Genomic DNA, 9,399 nt, shown 5'->3' on the forward strand with positions numbered 1-9,399 from the left:
TCCCCCTTCAGCCTCCCCCCACCCCCCCCAACCCCTAGCGGCACCAAGCCCAACAATATGGGCGGCAGCGCCTCACAGGGGCGCCGCCTGCCGGCACAAGAAGGTCATCGCAACGAAGGATTGGGGAACAACAGAATGCTTCAATGTAACGAATATGGTTTCATCCCCAGGAATGACACCAAGGAAGTTGTATTTGCACACCAGACTGCCATAAAGAAGACTCCCAGGAAGTCCCTTGGCAGTGGAAGAGGTGGACAGACTGCGGAGTCAGATGTTGAAGGAGAGGAGGGGGCGGACGCAGCCAATGTCAGAGGCAGATGCGCCGCCGCAGTGCAGGTCGGTGACTCTGCGGGGGACCCTAACCGTTACGGACGCTATCCGCATGGCAGGGGTCCTCCACCCAATTCCCAGTAGAATTACCGGGACAGTGAGCGTGGGGGAAAGAACCCGGGACCGGAGCGTGCTCGCGAAGGCCAGACCCTCACGGCGCCGGCCCCACCGCAGGCGACGCTTCCCCCCTGAATACGTGCGGAGACCACGTGGATGCGGACCACAGCTTTCCAACATCCTGTGCGGGGAGAAGTGATGGAAGGTACCAGGGCGCGGCAGAGCAAGGTAGACCGGTGACGCCCAATGTGGCCTGGGTGGTGGACCACCGCCCCGCACGGGGCCTCCTCGCCAAAGGTGGTTTAGGGAGGACGGCGGCGAAGACGACAAGGAAGATGGACGAGATGAGACCCCAGGTCAGCCCCCACACCCACGTCCCTCCCGCCGCAACCTCGGTTACCCATGCAGACGCCCAGAAAACCCCAAACCGCGAGACGGCAAAGAGGCCAAGGCAGCCGATCCACCGGCCGAGAGTCCGTCCACTCCCGACGTCGAGCAGGGCCACACGAGGTAAGTGTCCGCTTACCGGCTCTGCCATCATCCGGTTTCGTCGTCCAGCGGGAGGTGAGGAAGAAGTTCCGGCAATAAGAAATGCGCCCAAGATTGGAGCTTCAGCCCTTAAGGGGCCAGACAACCAGAACTATCGGCATTATTATTTTTACCTAAAGACGTCGGTTTTTGGTTAGTGACAAACGCAGTTTTTAAAAAAAGAAAAGGAAAAAAAGCCTGGTTTGTCTCAAGACACTGTTCAAGGTTTTCAAATGGTTTCCTATCTGGTCAAGTTGACATGTTTAAGAACTTCATTTTTAATGTGTAATAAAAGTTCACAACTCGATTTTTTTCCAAAAGTTAACGAACGGCAAGCACCTGTTAATAAAGGTCTCAAATAATAATAATAATAATAATAATAATAATAATAATAAAGGAAACAGCGTTGGCAATGAAGACACACAGAGTTTCACTCACAGAATTCCACACATACACCACACTCACACCACGGACACACAACCACACATAACAAAACACACACCCATTACATATATCACAGACACTCAACAAGTATTGACACGCACACACTGGTATGCACCCCAAAAATACCACCCACATGCGCGCACGCGCGCGCACACACACACACACACACACACACACAGGAAGAAAGAAAATAGTGTTGGAAAATGGAAATCTTGAGTAAACTGATAAAAACTTTTCAACAGTAAATAATTCCACAACGTATACGTATATCAAATTATCACATTGTCTGCTTGCAACATGTGCAATTATATTTGTCAAGTATTCCTCAAGAAGGTTAAAAACGACAAGAGAGGGTCACTGAACAAAGAGCACACCAATGATATCCCGCCAGTCTTAGGTTAGTAATAGTGGTATTTGTCCAATTAATTTCCATTTGCCATCCCGTGCGTGCCAGAAACTTTTAACCCCTACCCTTCCTTTGCTGTTGCAAGACAACACTTGCAAATCTGTTTTCTTCTTTTTTTCAGATAAGATAGCGCTAAGAGGAATGTTTTCTGTTTGATTCTCAATCCTGATACCCCATGATTTTTAAAAATATCTATTTTTTTAATTTATTTTAATCTTCATTTATTTTTAGGACAGCGCAAGCAGAGGAGGGGCAGAGAGGGGGACAGGGGATCCAAAGCGGGTTCTGCGATGACAGTCTGATGGCAGTGAGCCCGATGCGGGGCTCGAACTCACGACCCGCGAGATCACGACCCGAGCCGAAGTCAGACGCTCAACGGACTGAGCCACCCAGGTGCCCTGTGATTTCTTTTTTCTTAATTAACAATATCCTTCTATTGAAAAAGTAACAGGCACATAGTAAAATTTTTAATGAGGCAAAGGGTATATGATGGAAAAGATATCTCCCTACTGCCCTTGACATCCACGTCCTTTCCTTGGAGACGCTTGCTATTAAGAGTGTCTTATTTATACTTTCACCTAAAAGTCGTATCTGTTTGTTTTTCTTGTACACAGATGAGAGCATAGCAGTCACACTGTTCTGTATTCTGCCTTTGTACCCTTAACCGTCTATCTCAGGAACTTTTTTATAGGTACATATGCATCTATCACATTCTTCAAACAGCTGATCATCGTACAGAATGTGTTTAAACGTTTACCTGAAGGAAAGGCACAAAGGGTGTTTTGACCCTTTGGCTATTATAAACTGACCTGTGATAAACGTCCTCGTGCGTAGAGGTACAGATATTTTAGCATGTAATATCTCCAGGGTAGAATTCAAGTATTGACGGTAAGACAGTTAACGGGCCGGATAATATGTGAATTTTTTTAATGCTGATACGTGTTCTTAATTGGTCCCCACACTAATGTCGTCGGTGGCACCTTCAACCAACAACACGAGAGTGTCTCACAGTCCACGGCCGCCTCTACTTCAGGTAGGTGACTCCTCTTCTAGGTGTGACCTGCTACTTGGAGCTTTAGCAAAGTGGTAAGAGAAAAAGTGTTATATCCTTGTCTTCATTTAGGTTTTTTAAATTACAGGTAAGATGAAGCATCTTTTTGTACTTCCAAGTCATTTACAAATATTTTTTCCTGATTTGCCTCTTTGTACACTTTGCTTATCCTTATATTGGCTCGTCTTTTTCTTATTCAGAAGGGCACTTTTTTTTTTTAATTTTTTTCAACGTTTATTTATTTTTGGGACAGAGAGAGACAGAGCATGAACGGGGGAGGAGCAGAGAGAGAGGGAGACACAGAATCGGAAACAGGCTCCAGGCTCTGAGCCATCAGCCCAGAGCCTGATGCGGGGCTCGAACTCACGGACTGCGAGATCGTGACCTGGCTGAAGTCGGACGCTTAACCGACTGCGCCACCCAGGCGCCCCAAAAGGGCACTTTTTTTAAAAAAGCTTATTTAAGGGGCGCCTGGGGAACTCAGTGCGTTAAGCGTCCGACTTCAGCTCAGGTCACGATCTCACAGTCCGTGAGTTCGAGCCCCGCGTCGGGCTCTGTGCTGACAGCTCGGAGCCTCCAGCCTGCTTTGGATTCTGTGTCGCCCTCTCCCTCTGCGTCTCCCTGACTTGTGCTCTGTCTCTCTGTCTCTCTCTCTTTCAAAAATAAATAAATAAAACTTTATCATAAATAAAATAAGGTTTATTTATTTTTGAGAGAGAGAGACAGTGTGCAAGCAGGGGAGGGGCAAAGAGAGAGGGAGAGAGAGAGAATCCCAAGCAGGCTCTGCACTGTCAGCGAGGAGCCAGATGCAGGGCTCGAACATGAGATCATGACCTGAGCCTAAATCAAGAGTCAAAGGCTTAACTGACTGAGCCACCCAGGTGCCCCTGAAAGGGCCCTTTATATCCTCGGAAGCCTAGTTCTTTTTATGTCAAACACATCGTCAATATTTTTTCCAGCTGCCATTTATCGGGTGACTTCTCTAGGATGCTTTTTACTGAGAAAATGTGTTAATTGCTTACGTCGTTAAATTTATCATTATTTTTCGGTAAAGATTTGGGCCTTGTGTCTTGCTGTAGGGAGGCTTTCTCTATTTCATGGATGTAAAACATTTTCCCCAAGTTCTCTTCCAAGAGACGTTTTCCAAATCCATTCTTCCTGTGTAAATCTTTGAGCGGTCTGGCATTTATTTTTAAGGAAGGAGTGCATTAAGAATCTAGGTTTCTCTCTTTTTCTTTCTAAAGAGATAGCCAGTTGTCCCAACATCATTTATTGAACTATTTGTCTTTTCATCACTGGAAAAAATACCGTTTATCATATACTAAAGTCCTATCATTAGTCGGGTCTATTTTTGGACACTTTTCTGTTTCACTGATGTATCTATGCCTGTGCCGGTACTGAGCGGTTTTATTTACTGTACATAGTTAGTACATTTTATTATCTGGTCAGATGAGCCCTTCTGTTATTTTTGTTTTTCAGGAATTTTCTTTGCCCATTCTGTTCTTTTCTTAAAAGCATATTTATTTGGGGGCGCCTGGGTGGCTCGGTCGGTTGAGCTCCTGACTTCGGCTCAGGTCGTGATCGCACGGCTTGTGAGTTCGAGCCCCACGTCGGTCTCTGTGCGGACAGCTCAGAGCCTGGAGCCTGCTTTGCATTCTGTGTCCCTCTCCCCCTCCTCCACTGTGTGCACTCTCTCTCTCTCTCTCTCAAAATAAATTTATTTATTATCACGTGTGTGAGTGGGGCAGGGGCAAAGGGATGGAGAGAGAGAATCCCAAGCAGGCTCCATGCTGACAGCGGGGGCTCCATGTCCGGAACCGTGAGATCATGACCTGAGCCGAAACCAAGACTCGGACACTTACCCGACTGAGCCACCCAGGTGCCCCTTGCCCCTTTCTGTTCTTAACTTATGTCTCCAAAAGTTCACCTCTAGCTCCGTGAACCTCGAGTGGTCAGTGCCGTGTTCCCCTCTACTTCACCCTGTCGGTGAGGACGGGAGTCCTGCTCTGGGGCCACCAGGATGGTCTAGCACACGACAGACACTTTACAGGTGAGTTTGACACAAGTTTGTTAACCACATATGTTCACCATCTGGGGGAGGAGGACACGCGCCATGTAGGGCCACACAGGTGTTCCATTCCAGAACAGAGGGAACCAACAGGTGCAAGGGAAGGCCGGCCTTGTAGTTACAAGAGGATGGGGTGCCCCCTGCTTCCTGCGGAAGGAAAGGATTGGTTTGTCTAAATTTCTCTGGCTGGAGGGTTGCCGAAACCTTCCCCAGCAGGCACCGTGCCTGGTCTGTGTGCTAATGGGGGTTGTTTGCTAGAAGACCATATCCACGTGAGCACGGTGGAGTGGAACGTGCAGCTGGGCTCTTTGAGACCCTCTTCGTTTTCCCAAGGTATCGAGATACGCACCAGATTAGGCCTTACTCCACAACCGACCCTTGAGGCCTTGACCTCGATTTCAACCTTGATGATGACTGAGCCTTCCGGAGAGTATGGTAAGTACCTCCCTAGGAAACGAAATACGTAGCTACTTGACCAAGAGGAAGAGGGCCACAGGGTGAGGTTGTTGTAAAAAACATAGACTTTGGAAGTGCCCACCTTGATAGGCGATAAAGTATATTGACAGACCTGTGTGCCACTGTTGTAGGGAGTGTTTGTCCCCAGGGGATACAAATGGAGATAAATCAATGCCAGTGGCAAAGGTGACAACCCGCATGGGCTCCATCTGACATTCTTTAAGTTAAATAGGAGTTTTTTAAGAAGCGCATTCTGCCTCCTGATTACACCATCTGCCTGGAGTCTGCAGGAAAGGTGGAAATTCCACTGTATGTCTTCTTCAAGAGCTCAACATTGTGGCGGGCACCTGGGTAACCTAGTCGGGTAAGCGTCCAACTGTTGATTTCGGCTGAAGTCATGATATCACGGTTCATGAGTTCAAGCCCCACATGGGCTCCATGCCCACAGTGAAGAGCCTACTTGGGGTTTTGTCTCTCTCCTTCTCTCTCTGTTCATCCCCTGTTCGTGCACTCACTCTCTCTCTCTCTCTCTCTCAAATACAATTTAAAAAAAAAGAGCTCAACATTTGGCATTCTGAGAATCAAAACTAGTGCTTTGGTCACTATCAGTAATGCCTAGAATTCCAAAGGGCATAAGGAGCATCTTGTGGCTGTGTTGTATGCAGAGACAACGTGTTTTCCATTTTGGGGATCTGTGAGGCAAGAGCTACCCAGTATTCTTTACCCCAAAGGAGAAAAATTGTAGGCAGTGGTCCATGAGTTTGTAAACTTGTACACATGGGGCAATTTTTTGGCCAGGGTGTCCAACGCTACAATGCCCGTCTGACATGTGACCAATTATGCTGACCCTTGAGTCTCTTTCTTTGCAAGGAACGTTATTATTTTGGTGGGGGTGGGGGGAGAAGGAGAGAGAGAGAGTAAGCAGGGGAGGGGCAGAGAGAGAGGGAGACAGAAACCCAAGCAGGCTCCACATTGTCAGCACAGAGCCTGATGTGGGGCTCGATCTCACGAACCCTGAGATCGTGACCTGAGCCGAAACCGAGTCAGATGCTTCACTGGCTGAGCTACCCAGGTGCCCCAGTATCAGGGACCTTCTGATGAAACGATGAAAAACACCTCCCCACTGAACTCTATTGTGCATGAAGGTGGCAAGACCATCCATAAAGTGTACGAACTCCCATGGTTATGTACTCAGCTGATGCTAAGGACTCTCCAAGTGGCCAGTGGGTCTGGGAGAGAGGTGACATCCTCCAGCACCATGGCATCTGGCAAGGGACTGATGACGGGAGAGGCTACATGCACCTGCAGGAGGTCTCCGTAGCCATGCTGACTTTGGGGGTGCCTCTTCTGTTACTGAAGGCATAGTGTGCAGCCGGGTACATAACGTTGTAAACTCAGAGCCCGTGAGGGCATCTGATTCCGGGACAGCACACTACGTGGCCACCGTTGCCATTCCAATTGCGAATGGTGCAGAACTGGGAGGGACAGTCTATTGTATCAGAAGCCCGTGGCCAACGAGTGGCTATGATAGGTGGTTCAGAGATTCCGGGGGGCATAAGAGGAGGCTGGTACAGCCCCTACGGTGAAGGGGTCTCCGTGGGCAGTAACACCAGTGCCTGTTGATTTATTTCAATTCGGACAGATTCTAGAACTTTTTTTTTTTTTTTTTTTTTTTTTTTTTTTGAGACACAGAGAGACAGAGCATGAGCAGGGGAGGGGCAGAGAGAGAGGGAGACACAGAACCGGAAGCAGGCTCCAGGCCCCGAGCCGTCAGCCCAGAGCCCGACGCGGGGCCCGAACTCATGGACCACGAGATCGTGACCTGAGCCAAAGTCGGACTCTTAACCGACTGAGCCACCCGGGCGCCCCAGATTCTAGAACTTTGTGTTGGCGAAGACTTCATTTCAGGTGGGCCCTTTGGCAAGTAACAGCACCAGGGGGTTGAAGTACGATTATAAATGAGGAATATGTTGCCTCCAGAACGCAGAAAGGGCTAGAAGACGTTGGACTCGTGTTAACGTTGGGTGCTGAAAGGGTTAATCAGCGTTTCTTGACAATGTCGAAGGTGGAGCAGCTCTCGGTTTCCTGAAGGCTTTTCTGGAATTGGAGAGACGGCCAGGACCCTGCACCGTGTGTGGCAACGATCCGTCCCTTTTCCGTGAGCTCCGTCGTGAGTATATCTGTGTCCTTCATCCGTGTGTCCAACAAGTCTCCTTGGGGGAAGATGCCACCCACGTCACGTCATTTCCGTGTCCCGGGCAAAGGTGGGTGCAGTTAGGGTCCTGCCGGCAAAGACGATGCGTAACGCCAAGGCTGCTAAGTTCCCTCGTGAAGCCTGGTGAAGGTGTATTGTGTCCTTTCAGGGGGAAAGGCCGCCGTGCTCACAGGCTGTTGAAATAGACGCTGAACAGGTGCGTGGGCGGCTCAGCCGGTTAAGCGTCCGACTCTTGGTTTCGGCTCAGGCCGTGATCTCGCTTCACGGTTCGTGGGTTCGAGCCCCGCCTCCGGGTTTGTGCTGGCAGCACGGGAGCCTGCTTGGGATTCTCTCTCCGTCCCTGTCTCTCTGCCCCTCCCCCACTTGCACTGTCTCTGTCTCTCTCGAAATAGATAAACGTAAAAGAAGGAAACAGACACCAAACAGAGCATATTTGCCAAATCTCGATCTATAACAGCAAAACGGTTGCCAGTGGCTGATTGACTAGAATCGGTAATTATAATGATATTGGGCGTAGGGGCCTGAAGTTGGTGGTGGGCTCACCGCGAGGCACCATTCATTCTTTCCGGGTTTAAGACCAGGCCAAAACGGGATATTAAACGAGCAGTAGTTGGCATCATCACCCTTGCGCTCACTAGGGCATATACAAGTTGAAATCCTTGAGGACCCCGGTTTAATTTACGTAGGGTGATATTAACTCTGTTAAGGGGGTAAGGGGATTGTTCTGAGATACTGACGACTGCAGCAAGGTAGAGGGACAACCCGAAGGTGGCATCCACCAGCCTGTTTTCCTGAGAGCACCTCCAGAGACCTCTAACTGGGTGCCAAATCTGAGGCCTGCCACCGAGGCCAGCGCTCTCGGACGGGCCAAGAGGCCTCTGGCACAGAAAGACCGGGGGTGTGTTTCAGTCAGCTCTGTGTGCAGTGCCCCGGGGGGCGGTGGCCTGCCAAGAATCCTCCCGTCTGATGGTTCCGGTTCCATAGGACCCAGGAACGTTAGCCCCGTCCCCCCGGCCGCCATGGCCAAGTGACCAGAGGACATGCCCGGAGTGGCAGCTGCAAAACCCGGGTCACCAGACCTGAGGAAAAGCCACCCTCCGGGAGACGCTGACATTCCAGAGCGCGGCAGAGGGAGAGCGCAAACGTGGCACCCTCCAGCCTCTGTCCCTGCAGAGGATGCCAACAGGCCCCCAGATCTGGTAAAGCAGAGGCCTGCCCCTCAGGCCCACACTTTAAGATTAGCAGATGAACCTGGGGCACCGGGGTGGTCAGTCAGTCAAGCGTCCCGACTCTCCATCTCAACTCAGGTCATGATCTCACGGTTTGTGAGTTCAAGCCCTGTGCCGGGCTCGGTGACGTCAGTGGGGAGCCTGCTTGGGATTCTCTCTCTCTCTCTCTCTCTCTCTCTCTCTGCCCCTCCGCTGCTCACACACTCTCTCTCAGAAGAAATAAATAAACTTAAAAAAATTAAAGCATAAAGATTAGCCAATGAACCTCTTTCCCGTAAAACTCTGGCCCCTCTGGATTGGCTCTCTTTGTCCTGGGCCCGGGGACAGGTGAGTCTGGGCACGTGTGCCCTTTAAGAGCCGGTCTTAGCTTGCTGTAGCCTTGTGGGTTTTGTGAACACAAGCCTTGTTGGTTTGCAAAGCCAGGTGTGTTTGGGGGTTGTCCCTGAGGTGCAGTTTTTCAGCGTCGGGGTGCCCGATGCGGGGTTCAAACCCTCCGCTCCTCAGGAGAAAGCGCCGAGTTTTCCATTCCTTCTGGATCGCAGCTGCCAAGCCAGGAGTGGTGTTTATGGTGAGATTATGTCTCAACTTCACGTTCCTGCTGCAATGGTATGTTTT

At 49.9% G+C, this 9,399-nt stretch overlaps 2 long non-coding RNA genes and 1 pseudogene across 2 annotated transcripts in view; all 3 read left to right on the forward strand.

The window, feature by feature from the left end:
• Positions 1–978, forward strand: part of LOC121025427 (Y-box-binding protein 1-like) — an 11,774-nt pseudogene extending 10,796 nt beyond the window's left edge.
• Positions 979–4,646: 3,668 nt separating this feature from the next.
• LOC121025383 (uncharacterized) lies at positions 4,647–7,069 on the forward strand. Its single transcript, XR_005788025.1, has 3 exons — positions 4,647–4,866; positions 5,143–5,319; positions 7,027–7,069. It is a non-coding gene; the product is annotated as an uncharacterized LOC121025383 (long non-coding RNA).
• A 335-nt stretch (positions 7,070–7,404) lies between these two features.
• Positions 7,405–9,399, forward strand: part of LOC121025450 (uncharacterized) — a 2,457-nt gene continuing 462 nt past the window's right edge. The window contains exons 1-2 of the long non-coding RNA XR_005788047.1: positions 7,405–7,510; positions 7,948–8,047. This is a non-coding gene — a long non-coding RNA (uncharacterized LOC121025450). The remainder of the gene's footprint in view (positions 7,511–7,947; positions 8,048–9,399) is intronic.

The sequence above is a fragment of the Herpailurus yagouaroundi genome, unplaced genomic scaffold (genome assembly GCF_014898765.1).
Source record: "Herpailurus yagouaroundi ecotype Mexico unplaced genomic scaffold, PumYag 67641, whole genome shotgun sequence".
NCBI lineage: Eukaryota > Metazoa > Chordata > Mammalia > Carnivora > Felidae > Herpailurus > Herpailurus yagouaroundi.